This window comes from Sturnira hondurensis, unplaced genomic scaffold (genome assembly GCF_014824575.4).
Source record: "Sturnira hondurensis isolate 20B ecotype Veracruz unplaced genomic scaffold, ASM1482457v3 Scaffold0012467, whole genome shotgun sequence".
NCBI classification, from domain to species: Eukaryota; Metazoa; Chordata; class Mammalia; order Chiroptera; family Phyllostomidae; genus Sturnira; species Sturnira hondurensis.
The window spans coordinates 3131888-3144362 of record NW_028085098.1 but is presented as its reverse complement, the minus strand read 5'-3'; the positions used below and the strand labels follow the sequence as shown (position 1 = coordinate 3144362).

Below are 12475 nucleotides of genomic sequence, written 5' to 3'. Positions count from 1 at the left end.
TCTTAACTGCAGCTGCTTGGAAGGCCTCGAGTTTTAAACAAACAATGAAAACAGAAAAAATTAGGTGAGAGATCACTGTCTTAGCAACATAGCAGACTGTTGAACTACAAGGTCCATCAAATGATAATATTGTCTCCCTAATTATATTCTCAGAGTGAAATGGAAAAATTTACCTTATAGAACTTGCTTGATAGTCCAATTAACAAATTTAACTAGCACATAAAACAAGAAATATTAAGGAGAGAAAAACTTCTTGAATATCCAATACATGCTCCAAATCACTGGACTACTAAAAGCATTTTGGAATTCACTGATTGAATTCACAGTAAAGTTAGAAATGTTTCAAAAAACAAAAAGCCTGAGACAAGTAAGTGACATATTTCTATACTATTTTGTTCAGAACAGTTTTAACAATTCCTAGCAAGGCAAACTGGAATTAAATGACTACCAAATATCTGTTTTGAGCATAAAATAATTAAAAATTTTAAAAAGTATCTTTGTTTGGATGTGTGTGCTTGGGGAAGAGTGGGCGAATTTGTAGACAAACTGTGCCTTTCCTTTGTTACTTTTAAGTGTAACATTACAAGTGGTTTAACATTTTGTAAAGAATCATGGCAAAGTACTTTCTAGGAACAAATAACTTAAAAGCTGATACTGATATTTTTTAGGCCACAAATTATCATATGTTTTTTGCATGGCTGTAGGATTATAGCTTTTTTAAGGTATTAGGGCTTTGGAGAAATGATGAAACAACTGTTAGGTTTGTGTACCACAGAGAAAAACTTTTTTTTGCCAATTGTTTTCACTTCATTTTGGAACTTTGTTAAACAAGTTTTCAAAGCAAAGATTGGGGGAAAAACGAATATTCAGGAAAGTCCAATATAACCACCAGCAGTATCACCGCATACAAGGGCATTATTAAATAACTTTGTAATTACTTCGAAAGAAAAACTGGAACTATATGAGCTCACCCTTACCCGTGCTGAGCCATGAACTGAAAACCGTGATTCAAAAATCTTCAGAAAAGGTAGTCCTATTCAGAAACCCTACGATACGTACCCGCCCACTCTCCCTGGAGAACTGGTTGCTAGGGGAACGCGCAATAACCCTTTAGAGTCAGTGCTTTTGGGGCGAGGAGGATCCTCTCTCAGACGCTGGGATGGTTAAAAAAGGAGAGTGGGAGGAGGGAGAAGGAAGAAGTTAGAGAGAAAAGGTTAAAGGACAACGAAATCTTCTGGCTGTGGAAGGGGCCAGAGAAAGTGGGTTTAGTAATCCCAACAGAAATTCAAAACACCAGTTAGAACAATGTTCTGGACGCTGCAGTCATATTGTAGTTAAGCTAAAGTTTGAAACAGACGCTTCCCTCCGTCCCTAGTGGGAAACAAACCACCCTTTGTGAGTTCTGTCTATGGAAAATTAAGCTGTAGAGTTCCATCGCACTGACTTACAAACTAAACGGTACTTTTGTAAAACTAAAATTTCGACTTTCTTATATTAAACTTATCGTTTCCAAACTCTGCAGTATTCAGGAGTCACGTACGGGTCTTTAAAATATACACTGAGTTTTAACTGAACTGGGGTGTGACTTGAGCATAGTTTTAAAACTCCCCAGTGATTCTCTCGTGCAGGCAATATTGGGAACTACTGTATTTCAAGATTTGGCGAGATGGCTGAGAATATTTTTAAAAAGAAAAGAAAGCACAATTATCTCCCTTTGTCTTTTTAAGGCTAATAATAGAATTAGCTGGCTTTTGCCAAGCACACACAGGACAATAGGTTGCTTCATAAATAGGAATCCCCAGGACTCCCTAACAATACTTTCTTTGAGATAAAAAGACCGGGGAGTTTTAAGTATTTTCTTCCCAAGAAAACGAACATCCTTCTAGCTAAAACACCAAACTCGTATTTCTATTTTAACGACGAATGCACGTTTTTTAATGCCGCCAAGAACCTGGTAGACCGGCTCCAGGACCAGGACACCAAGCCCCTAGTCTCCCACCATCATTCGCGGGGGTCCTGTGAACACCAAGGCTGGGTGTTGGTCCCTGGAGCTCCCTCAATAAAGTTACTTGAGGGAAGTTTGCTCACATTTCCTCTCCCGGCGAGGGACTGCCCCCGCCACCTGCTCGGCGCCAAGGTTCCCGGCCGCAGCTCCTCGCTGGACCTCCGCCAGCTCCGGGGGTCGCGCACTCCGTGGGCGCCCGTCAGGCCAGCTAGAGCCCGTGGGGTTCGCGCCTTCCCTCCCCCTAGGTACCTGGGCTGCAGCTGGCCCAGTCCCTGGGGCTGGGGCCCCGCGGGAGTCCGGCACCGTCCCGCCTAAAACCTCAAGGGAAGCACGCCTGCGCGGCCAGAACCTCTAAAGCCCGGGCATCGCTTCCAGGCATCCCTGCATCCCCGGTCCCAACACCGGCCCGCGGTGGCCACGACCCGGTCCAACGGCGCTCTGCCCCTCCGCCCCGCGGCCGGGAGCGCGCCCCTGGCCGGGCAGTTTGGAGCTGCGCACGCGCGTAGGCACCCGCCGACTCCCTCTCTGCGGCCTGACTCACCGCCTGCTGTACTGTTCCCCTCGGGCACCGCCGCCCCGTACGCCGCACCCTGCTGGCTGTTCCGGCCGGTGCCCACTCCTGAGGCCCCGGTCCGGGCACTCGGGAATCTAGCGCCCGGCGGGCTTGGCGGACACCCGCACGTAGAGCACGCTCCGCGGGGTCTCGCGCGCGCTCGCTCCCCAGCTCTAGCAGGGGGCGGGGCCAAGGGCGCGGTGTTCGGACGGCGACCGTTGAAGAGGATGCGGGGCATGCGCACTGCCTGAGCCATCTGGGGTCTTTTTGCAGAATGGGTGGTTTAATGTAGTGAAATAAAAGAGCAACAGGAGTCCTGCATCACTGAAAGGCTAGTTTGCGCTGTCCCACTAACTGAAGTTTCCTAATCTGGTTCATTCATTAATAAATGTGTTAAACATTTATTGAACATGTACTTTGGCAGACCTCTGTGCAGGATACGGGGCACGCTCTGATATTGGTGAACCGATTATATTTAGGTTGGGATTCCATTTCCCGAAGTGAGTCCAACCTTCCCTTTGCACAAGTAAGGAGAGTGTATTGAGATCACCCCGTACCTAAAACTGCGAACCTAACTACACTCAAGCAATTAAGGAAGGGGTGAAGAGAAAAACGTTCTTGAGAGGTCTGGAAAAAATAAGAGCTAGAGCCAGAAGATTAATTCACCTGGCAAGAAAGGTGATTACAAAGGCGCAATTTGCAGAAATAAAATAGTATGTGAGCTCATGAACCCAGCTGGGAACAAGTTCAACCTGAATGTGTCGTTAGTAGTAAATGGGACAAATGACAACTGGGAGGGTAATTGAAGCTCATCTGTAAGTAATTTTTAATCTCAAACAATGTGCTTTTCTTCATTGGCTAATTGGAGAAATACTAAATTTGGGTGGGGTGAGGTTAGTGGTGGTCTGATTAAGTGCAGAATTTAGGAATATAAAGACTAGAGATATGAAATGCTGTAGTGCAAGGGTATCAAACTCATTTTCACCCTGGGACACATCGGCTTTGCGGTTGCCTTCAAAGGGACAAATGTAATTTCAACTCCTTAACAGTTAAGGAGTAGTTACATTTATACAGTCCTAGAATTACATTCAGCCCTTTGAAGGGAACCGCGAAGCTGATGTGGCCCCAGGTGAAAATGAGTTTGGCACCCCTGCTGTAGTGCATACTCTAGATTTCGAAATGTAAGTGTTGGCACCAGGAATGGAAAGCATGGAAAAGTTTTCAGTGATTGTGAAGGACAGGAGGATTCTGTAGCTTTAAGACACATCTATTACTTGGTCATCATCCTTGGTAAATATTTATTAGTGGGTAAATAAGACCACTAAAATAATACAGCTACCATCGCTAAATCATTCTTTTAACATGAATTTGGCCCTGGAAGAAATTATTTCTAATCAATCAAAATACTGAATTTGAGAGGCAGTATATATAGTGAAAGAGACACGTGGGCTTTGGAAGGCAGAAACCCCTTTTATAAAGTACAGATACTCCAAAATAAATGTTTGATATTGTGCAAATTATGTAGTATGTCTGAGCCTTACTGTGCTCATTTATAGCATGGAATCATATATACCTTGTTGATAGTTCATTTTATGTGTCAATTTGGCCAGCCACACTACTCAGTTATTTGGAGAAACATATTCTCTAGGTTTTACTGTGAAGGTAGTTTGTGAAAGATGACATTAACATTTAAATCAGTGGACTTTGGGTTACTAAAGGCCCTAACAGAAAAGACTGACCTACCATTGATAGGGAACTCAAAAGCTGGAAATTTTTAGTTCAGGTAATAACTAATAAGCTTAGTAATCAATGTATGTTCCAGGAACTGAGGGTATGACCCACCTTGATTCCAGGAGACCATATAGATTCCACCTTAGTGCCTCAGGAGGACTGCAAGCAACCAAGATGGTATCTGAGCCATTTTACTCCAGGGTGAGACATCCACCGCCCAGGACAAAGATGAAAGAATGTTGCACCTTTATCTGATTAACTTTCTCCCTGAATTCCAAACTTCTTACCTATACTTTTCTTCTCCTTGTAAAAAGGGTTGGTTTAAAATGGAATTTAAGACAGCCTGTTAGGGTACACAACTCAGATCGCTGACCATCTGAATAAAGCACCCATAAAGATTCAATCCCTGTCTCTGCTTATTGGTTAGGGTAGGGACAGGCAGCATGAATGTTGGCTTTTCCAGTTTCACCGTGAACAAAAAGAATTTGGACAACATCCCTGGTTAGGTTTATTCCCAGATATTTAATTTTTCTTTTTGCTATATCGAATCCAAAAGAACCTATGCACCCCAATGTTCATAGCAGCACAATTTACAATAGCCAAGAGTTGGAAGCAACCTAGGTGCCCATTAGTAAATGAATGGATCAAAAAACTATGGTACATTTACACAATGGAATTCTATGCAGCAGAAAGAAAGAAGGAGCTACTTACCCTTTGCAACAGCATGGATGGAACTGGAAAGCATTATGCTGAGTGAAATAAGGCAGGTGTTGAAGGACAAATACCACATGATCTCACCATTAACAAGAACCTAAACAACAAAACAAACAAGCAAGCAAAATATAACCAAAGACACTGAAATACAGAGACCAGACGGGAGAAGGGAGAGAATTTCAGGGGAAAGGGGGAAGGATTCACAGGAACAAGTATAAAGGACACATGAACAAAAACTAAGGCCGGGGTGAGGGGGCTGATATGAGAGTAATAGACAGAAAACTGTACTTGAACAATAATTAAATAAACAAAACAAAACAAAAAATTTGGACAACAGACTTCTGGATTTGAATAGCAACTCTTCCCTGGTTCTCTAGCCTGCCAGCCCACCCTTCAGATTTTGAACTTGCTAGCCTCCATAATCATATGAGTCAAATACTTAAGAGTCTTTTCTCTTTATAAAAGTGGATGGCCCTGACTGGTGTAGCTCAGTGGATTGAGCAGGGGCTTCGAACCAAAGGGTTGCAGTTCAATTCACAGTCAGGGCACATGCCTGGATTGCAGGCTCCCAGTGGGGGCCATGTGAGAAGCAACCACACATTGATGTTTCTGTCTCTCTCTTTCTCCTTCCCTTCCCCTCTCTCTAAAAATAAAAAAAGAAATAAAATATTTTTAAAAAATGGATGGATAGATGTTGCTCTGGAGAATGCTAATATACCTTGCAAAGTTATGAAGATTACATAATTAATTATCAACTGATTCTGAAAAGTAGGGAATATAATCTTTAAGTTGTAAGGCTATGGAAAGTTAAATAAAGGTGGGTAAAGCACTAAACACATAATAGGGTCTGAATAAATGGCAACCACTTCATTGTATGTGAACCAACGCCAAAGGCAAAAACAAAGCGGAGATAGTAGCACTATGAAAGCATTTTTTCAGTTTGCTGAGTCATAACATTAAATTAAAAAACAGATTTAAGAGATAACGAAATGTTGGTCTCCCTTACTCTGATATGATAAAAGAAAGTTAATAACATGAATATTTTAATTATTTGAAAATATATGCTAAATAAGCTATTAAGTAAATACAGATTCTAGCTATACTCTTCAAACACCAAACATGCAAAGCAGAGCTAGGTATACACATCTGGACATTTTATTCCAATGTAAGTACAATTCAATTCACTCTACTTGCTACTAGGAAGGAGAAACCTAGGAAAAGCCTACTTTTGAAGTAATTCCCACTCTCAGAGTAGGTGCATGATATAGCACTCAAAGTGCTTGCTGAATTCATCCTGGGGCATGCCTATAGCTATTGGAAACATATATAAATAGGTAAAATATTCCATTTAATCTACAAATATTGCCATTTATCATGTCCTCAGCAATATCCCTGTCCTCAGGGATCTTATCATATAGCTTAGAAAAAAACGAATGACTGTAACTACAACTTAAGGCAGGATATGGCAGGGGTCTAAAGAGGAAGATAAATGATTGGACCAATTGTATCTTAGTTAGGAAGGTGGTGATAGGGGCGCACTCCTTCCCATCCTGCTTCCATCATTGCCCTCAGCTTTGCAATGTGGGATAGTGCAAAGAAGTGGAACAGGGCAGCATATTTGAAAAATGTTTTCAGCAAAGTTGATAAATATCAATTAAAATAACACTTTCATTCCATTGACTCAGTTGCTTCAGAGTAGATAGGATACACTAAGAAAGGGGCAAGAGGAGCATTTACAACCCACTGAGATGTAAAAGCTCCTTTACTCTTTGTTTTGTCTTCACTGTTTTGTTGTTGTTTCGAAACTTTATTGTTAAAAAAACAGATAAATTCCCCTGACCTATTGGATATTTATGAGGAAAATACAGAAAAACTAACATGGACATGATAAAAGGCAGGGGTTTGGGTTTAAAAAAGGAATAGGAATGGTTTAGTCGGAAACCATGAACCAGGTGGACAAAAATGACCACCATGTTCCTTCTGTAACCAATGTTGTCACAGTGTGACATTTTTCATTTTGGCTGAGAATGAAATATTCCGTAACGGGTGAGAGTAAACCAACTCCAGGTGGACAAAAGCAAGTGATTTGGGGAAAATACACAGCATTTTAGTAATCTTCAAATAATCAGGATATTATTTTGAATATTTGTGAAGATACTGATTTAGGAGCTTTAACACAGTGAATGGGAAATACATTAACATGGGATTAAAGGAAACCTCGTACCAGAATAGGAAGAATTGTTTTAAAGAAGAAAATTAGTTTTTTTTCACTTTTCCTTCTTTAATTTATTTAATTATTTTTCAAGTAAGTTTTCTGTCTATTACTCCCATCTCAACCCACCCCCTGTGCTCCCCCCTCCCTCCCATTTCCACCCTTCTTAGTTGTTGTCCACGTATCCTTTATATTTGTTGCTCTAAATCCCTCCCCTATTTCCCCTGAAATTCTCTCCCCTCTCCCCTCTGGTCTCTGTCAGCCTGTCCTGTATTTCAGTGCCTTTGGTTATATTTTGCTTGCTTGTTTCTTTTGTTGTTTAGCTTCCTGTTAAAGGTGATATCATATGGTATTTGTCCTTCAACACCTGCCTTATTTCCTCAGCATAATGCTTTCCAGTTCCATCCATGCTGTTGCAAAAGGTAGAAGCTCCTTCTTTCTTTCTGCTGCATAGAATTCCATTGTGTTTATGTACCATAGATTTGGGATCCATTCATTTACTAATGGGCACCTAGGTTGCTTCCAACTCTTGGCTATTGTAAATTGTGCTGCTATGAACATTGGGGTGCATAGGTTCTTTGGGATTGGTGTTTTAGGGTTCTTAGGATACAATCCCAGCAGTAGAATTGCTGGGTCAAATGGCAGGTCCAATTTTAGTTCTATGAGAAAATTCCACACTGTTTTCCATAATGGTTGTACCAGTCTGCAATCCCATCAACAGTGGGCTACAGTCCCCTTTTCCCCACAACCTCTCCAACATTTGTTGTTTATTGCTTTGTTTATGATAGCCATTCTCACCGGTGTAAAGTGGTATCTCATTGTGGTTATTAATTTGCATCTCTCTGATAGCTATCTATATTGAGCATCTTTTCATGTGTCTCTGGATCCTCTGTATATCCTCCTTGGAGGATTGTTTGTTCAAGTCCTTTCCTCATTTTTTAATTGGGTTAGTTGTCTTCTTAGAGTGAAGTTGAGTGAGTTCTTTGTATATTTTGGAGATTAAACCTTTGTTTGAGGTATCATTGGAAATATGTTTTCCCACACAGTTTGTTGTCTTTTTATTTTAATAATGTTTTCTTTAGCCATGCAGAAGCTTTTTATTTTGATGAGATCCCATTTGTTTATTCTTTCCTTTATATCCTTTGCTCTAGGGGACATATCAGTAAAAACGTTGCTGCATAAAATATCTGATATTTTTCTGCCAATGTTCTCCTCTAGGACTTTAATGGTGTCACAGCTTATATTTAAGTCTTTTATCCACCTTGAATTAATCTTGGCGTATGGTGTAAGTTGGTGCTTGAGTTTCATTTTTTTGTACATAGCTGTCCAGTTCTCCCAACACCATTTGTTGAAGAGGCTGTCTTTACCCCATTTTATGTTACTGCCTCCTTTGTCGAATATTAATTGACTGTAGAGAGTTGGGTTTATTTCTGGGCTCTCTGTTCTGTTCCATTGGTCTATGTGCCTGTTTTTATGCCAGTACCAGGCTGGTTTGATTACAGTGGCCTTGTAATACAGTTTGATATCAGGTATTGTGATCCCTCCTACTTTGTTCTTCTTTCTCAAAATTGCTGCAGCTATTCGGGGTCTTTTATGGTTCCATATAAATTTTTGAGGTGTTTGTTCTATGTCTGTGAAATATGCCATTGGTACTTTAATAGGTATTGCATTGAATCTGTAAATTGCTTTGGGTAATATGGACATGTTGATGATGTTAATTCTTCCAATCCATGAACACGGTATATGTTTTCATTTATTTGTGTCTTCCTTGATTTCTTTCTTCAGTGTTGTGTAGTTTTCTGCATACAGGTCTTTTACTTCCTTGGTTAGGTTTATCCCCAGATATTTTATTTTTGTTTTTGCTATATTGAATGCAATTTTTTTCTTGATTTCTGCTTCTGCTGATTCATTGTTAGTATACAGAAATGCCTTTGATTTCTGGATATTGACTCTGTAACCCTCTGTTTTGCCAAATTCATTTATTAGTTCAAGCAGTTTTTTTGTAGAGTCTATAGGATTTTCTGTGTACATTATTATGTCATCTGCAAACAGTGCCAGTTTTGTTTCCTCCTTTCCGATTTGAATGCCTTTTGTTTCCTTTTCTTGCCTGATTGCTGAGGCTAAAACTTCCAATACTATATTAAATAGAAGTGGTGAGAGTGGACAACCTTGTTTTGTTCCTGATCTTAGTGGAAAAGATTTTAGTTTTTGCCCATTGAGTATGATGTTGGCTGTAGGTCTCTCATATATGGCCTTTATTATATTGAGGAATGCTCCCTCTATTCCTACTTTGCTGTGTATTTTTATCATAAATGGGTGCTGTACCTCATCAAATGGTTTTTCTGCATCTATTGATATAATCGTGTGATTTTTATCTTTGCTTTTGTTTATATGGTGTATTACATTTACTGATTTGCAAATATGAGCCATTTTTGCATCCTTGGGATGAATCCCACTTGGTCATGTGTATGATCTCTTTAATGTATTGTTGGATATGGTTTGCCAATATTTTATTGAGGATTTTAGTGACTATGTTCATCAGGGATATTGGCCTGAAGCTTTTTTTTCTTTGTTGTGTCTTTATTTGGTTTTGAGATTAGGATGATGCCAGTTTCATAAAAGAGTTTGGGAGTCTTCTATCATTTTGGATTTTTTAGAATGGTCTGTGAAGGATAAAGTTTAGCTCTTCCTTAAATGCTCTGTAAAATTCTCCTGTGAAACCATTTGGTTCAGGGTTTTTGTGTGTTGAGAGTTTTTTTATTACTTCTCCAATTTCATCTGCTGTTATTAGTCTGTTTAGGCTTTCTTTATTGAGCTTTGGAAGACTATATTTTTCTAGAAATTTGCGCATTTCACCTAGGTTTTCAAATTTCTTGGCATACAGTTCTTCATAGTAATTTCTTACAATTCTTTGTACTTCTGTGGTGTTTGTTTTAATCTCTCCTCTTTCATTTCTGATTGTGCTTATTTGGGTCCTCTCTCTTTTTTCCTTGATGAGCATGCATAAAGTCTTCTTGATTTTATTTATCTTTTAAAGAAACCAGCTCCTGGATTCATTGATCCTAAGAATTGTGCTTTTTGTCTCTATGTCATTTAATTCTGCTCTGATCTTGGTTATTTCCTTTTTTCTACTTCAGCTCTGGGCTGTCTTTGTTGTTGTCCCTCGAGTTCTTGTAGGCATAGGGTTAGGTTGTTTGTTTGAAATGTTTCTATCTTTTTTAGGTAGGCCTATATCACTATGAACTTCTTCCTCAGGACTGCCTTTGCTGTGTCCCATAAATTTCCAGCTGTGAATTTATTTCCATTTGTTTCCATACATTTTTTGATTTCTTCCCCAATTTCATTCTTGACCCATTCATTGTTTAATAGCATGCTATTCAGTCTTCATGATTTTGAGGTTTTTTTTTTTTGTCTTGGGGTTGGTTTCTAGTTTCAGTCCCTTGTGGTCAGAGAACATGGTTGTTATGATTTTAATTTCCTTGAATTTGTTGAGGCTTGTTTTGTGCCCTATCATGTGGTCTGTCTTTGAAAATGTTTCATGTGAATTTGAAAAGAATGTGTATTTAGCTCCTTTGGGATGAAGGGCTTTCTCTATATATCAGTTCAGTCCATTTCATCTAGGATGTTGTTCAATGTCACAGTATCTTTGTTGATATTTTGTTTGAAAGATCTGTTAATTTTTGACAGTGTGGTGTTAAAATTCCCTACTATAATTGTGTTGCTGTCAATATCTTCCTTGAAGTTCTCTAAGATTTTCTTTATGCATTTGGGTGCTCCTGCTTTGGGTGCATATATATTTAAAATGTTTATGTCTACTCAGCAGATTCTTCCCTTTAGTATTAAAAAGTGACCTTCTGGGTCTGTATTTATCATCTTTTATTGAATTATATTTTGTCTGATATGAGTATTGCTACCCCAGCTTTTTTTTCTTGGCCGTTTGCTTGAAAAATTTGTTTCCAGCCCCTCACTTTTAGTCTGTGTAGGTCCATTGTCCTGAGGTGGGTCTCTTGTAGGCAGCATATGTGTGGGTCATGCTTTCTTACCCATTCAGCCATTCTATGTCTTTTGATTGGAGCATTTAATCCATTTGTGTTTAAGGTTATTATTGATAGGTACTTATTCATTGCCATTTTTTGTACCTGTGTTCCTCTCTGTCTGTCTCCTTTTCTTTCTTTCCTTAGAGCATTTCTTTTAGCATCCCTTGCAGAGCTGGTTTGGTGGAATTGTATTTTTTTAGACTTCTTTTGCCTTGGAAGCTCTTTATTTGGCCTTGTATCTTGATTGAGAGCCTTGCTGGGTAAAGTAGCCTTGGTTGCAGGCCTGTGATTCTCAGTACTTGAAAGATTTCTTGCCATTCTCTTCTTGCTTGGAGTGTTTCCACTGAGAAGTCAGTAGCTAACCTTATTGGGACCCCCTTGTATGTTACTTCATTTTTCTCCCTTGCTGCCTTTAAGATTCTTTTTGTCTTGGATTTTTGCCATTTCAATTATGATGTGTCTTGAAGTGGGCCTGTTTGGGTTCCTATAGATTGGACTCTCTGTGCTTCCTGGATTTGTGTTACTTTTTCTCTAATCGAATCAGGGAAATTTTCCCTCGTTAGTTTTCAAATAGGTTTTCTATCCCTTGTTGTTCTTCTTCTCCTTCTGGTATTCCTATTATATAAATATTAGTATGTTCCATATTTTCCTGCATTTCTCTTAATCCCTTTTCATTCTTTCTGAACCTCTTTTGCTTTTCTTGCTCTTTCTGGGTGTTTTTTTCTGCTTTGGCCTCTAGCTTGCTGATCCAATCTTCTGCTTCATCACTCCTGCTTTTGATTCCTTCCACTGTGTTCTGCAGTTCAGAAATTGTATTTTTCATTTCCTCTTGGCCCTTGTTGATAGTTTGTATTTACTTCTTCATGTTGATACAGTTTGTAATGAGTTCATTGTAGTTTCTGGTAGCTCATTTGAGCTCATTGAACTTCCTGATAACCAGTGCTTTGATTTCAATATCTGATAACTGACTTGCCTCTATTTCATCTAGCATTCTTTCTGAGGCTTCCTCCTTTTCTTTCTTTGGAGGGTTGTTTCTTTGTCTTCCCATCGTTTGTGAGACTGTTCTTGTTAGCTTCAGCTTCTTAAATTGATTTGTCCTGGCTTCCTGGATTCATGGTGTGAACTTCTGTGGTATAGTACTTGTGAGATTCAGTGGTGTAGTTTCCTTGATCTCTCAAGCTCCCTGATCTTGGGCTGTCCTTTAAGTTGGCTCTGTGTTTGTC

General features: G+C 39.6%; 1 protein-coding gene across 1 annotated transcript in view; it reads right to left on the bottom strand.

Annotated features, from left to right (window-relative positions):
* Window positions 1-2705, bottom strand: part of BTBD3 (BTB domain containing 3) — a 37264-nt gene extending 34559 nt beyond the window's left edge. Inside the window, exon 1 of the mRNA XM_037060717.1 lies at window positions 2547-2705. The gene's annotated coding sequence lies outside the window, so the exon portion shown is untranslated. The remainder of the gene's footprint in view (window positions 1-2546) is intronic.
* Between the last annotated feature and the right edge of the window lie 9770 nt (window positions 2706-12475).